General features: G+C 40.7%; 1 pseudogene; it reads right to left on the bottom strand.

Annotated features, from left to right (window-relative positions):
- Window positions 1–1,146: 1,146 nt before the first annotated feature.
- On the bottom strand, window positions 1,147–1,271 carry LOC115032482 (small nucleolar RNA SNORA17; annotated as a pseudogene).
- Window positions 1,272–2,590: the final 1,319 nt, after the last annotated feature.

Below are 2,590 nucleotides of genomic sequence, written 5' to 3'. Positions count from 1 at the left end.
GAGAAAGAAGGAATTCAGGGTGCATACCTAAATATAATAAAAGCAATAAAAAGCAAACCAATAGCTAACATCAAATTAAATGGGGAGAAATTCAAAGCAATCCCATTAAAATCAGGAACTAGACAAGGCTGCCCACTCTCTCCTTACCTATTAAATATTGTCCTCAAATTCTAGCCAGAGCAATTAGACAACAAAAAGAGATCAAAGGGACACAAATTGGAAGGGAGGAAGTCAAGATATCACTATTTGCAGATGATATGATAGTATACATAAGGGACCCACAGAATTCACCCAGAGAACTCCTACAGCTGATAAACAACTTCAGCAAAGTGACTGGATATAAAATTAACTCAAGCAAATCAGTAGCCTTCCTCTACTCAAAGGATAAAAGGGTTGAGAAAGAAATTAGGGAAACAACACCCTTCACAATAGTCACAAATAATATAAAATATCTTGGTGTGACTCTAACCAAGCAAGTGAAAGATCTAAATGACAAGACCTTCAAATTCCTGAAGAAAGAAATCAAAGAAGATCTCAGAATATGGAAAGATCTCCCATGCTCATGGATTGGCAGGATTAAAATAGTAAAAATGGCAATATGACCAAAAGCAATCTACAGATTCAATGCAACCCCCATCAAAATTCCAACTCAGTTCTTCACAGAGTTAGAAAGAGCTGATGTGATCCCTGGTGGTAGCCTAGGCCAGGACCCCACATGGCCTCATGTAGCATCACCCACTACTCACATGAGGTTGGTCCTCACTATCCTTGAGTCTCCAGTTCTCTCTCTCTCTCTCTCTCTCTCTCTCTCTCTCTCTCTCTCTCTCTCTCTCTCTCTCTCTCTCTCTCTCTCTCTCTCTGTCTATTCACTGTGCCCATATCCTTCTGTTTCTCTTTCTCTTCCATTCTCCATGACTTACTTTCTCCTCTTAGTGATGGTCTGGGTCTCTTGAGTACTTGGAGTCATCTCAGAATTGGTCTCAGGTGTGCTATGCCCCACTCATGCACTGTGTAGGAGCCAACTCTGGCATGGTCTGCACATTCAGGCCTGCATGGTGCCAGACTAGTGGTGACCACAGTCTAGCTCTCTGTCTGGGAACCCTGGTGATAGACCAGTCTTTGATCTCAGGCTTGCTTTTTGCCAGGGACGTTAGGCTACTAATCATTCAGATGCTCATATGTCGGAACACTGAATGTAGACATAGCGTGTGTCCTCTCTGCCACCTACTGACACAAAAGTGACAAAGCAGCCAAACCTGCAATGGAATAAGCCTTTTTTTTTTTTTTTAAATGTTCTAGTGATACTTTGTTAATTGAGTGAGAAATTACTCCTAATCAGGATTTGCACTAGCCATGCTCGAGTTCACACTAGATAAGAGTTTATACTATGTGATAAGAAGAGTGGACATGACAAAGTTTATCCTAGGCTAAAATAATGTAATACTGGACTTTCTTGGACCCACTAGTGGTCTAAATAATGACATGAATACTTCTAATACAGTTTAAAGCTTAGGCCTTCTGCTACTGTTTAAACTTAACCTGACTGTTCTAGCCAGCAACCCACCACATGGCTAGCTCTATACCTCCTGGCCTCTCTGAAGTCAGTATCAGTTCCCTTTCTTCCTTGCTTTCAAATCTCTTCCTTCAGCTTGCCTCCTCCTATGGTATACTCTTTGCCTGGAAATTTCATCTTCATATTTCTTACCCTAGCTATCAGCCCTCAGCTCTTTCTTAGAACCAATCAGCAGTGAGACAACACTTGGTAAATCTTAGATAGCCTTTAGGCAACTGAGGAAGGACAAACATTTACAAAATTGAAAACCAGGTGATGGACCATAGAAATTACAATAGCAAATCCTATTGGCACTTAGCTCTCTGCCAGTATAGAACTAACAATTTAAAATACAGAGACACACCTTAACACCATGTCAAGAAGGACATCTCCAAAATAATAGCTGTGTTGGAATAATAGATTCAATATTGAAGGTCTCTCCCAAGCAGCCTAGAGTAGTGTTCCAATTTCATTTGCTATCATGATACATTTTAAGAGTTTGACAGCAAACTGGATTCACATTTTTTTAATTTGAGAGGTGGGTTTGCCTACCACTTTTGCATTTTGGACGGGTTATAGGATGTCATGATTCCTCACACCGCATGGGGCAGCTGTGTTCCCTAAATATCAACACAGATGCCAAATATTAATTGGGACTGTAATGTGGATACTGTATGGAGCAATTGAGATGAGGTATAAGACTAAGAGCAGAATGTTACCAGAAGTGGAAGAAGAGTATGCCAAGTCACAGGGGGAGTAGAGACAATGCTATTTTTCAGATACTCAGAGCAGAGACTTAGGAATTCCTTTGGCTCTACAGATAGTCTGATGTTCAGGTCTTTATCAATAGTGCTCAGAGAGGAAAGGCTCAGGGAAATTGTAGTTTGAAAAAACCTCCTGTAACATAGACTATTGAGAACAGCCATGAAAATGTGGGAATTATGAGGGTGACTCTAGTGAGGACTCCTGGTAATGGAGAATACAAAACCTGAACTGGTCATCTTATGTAACCAAAGACTGAGATGTCAACCCAGTCAT

The sequence above is a fragment of the Mus caroli genome, unplaced genomic scaffold, assembly GCF_978045245.1.
Source record: "Mus caroli unplaced genomic scaffold, Mus_caroli_1 scaffold_1, whole genome shotgun sequence".
Classification (NCBI taxonomy): Eukaryota; Metazoa; Chordata; class Mammalia; order Rodentia; family Muridae; genus Mus; species Mus caroli.
This window is presented reverse-complemented; position numbering and strand designations above follow the sequence as displayed.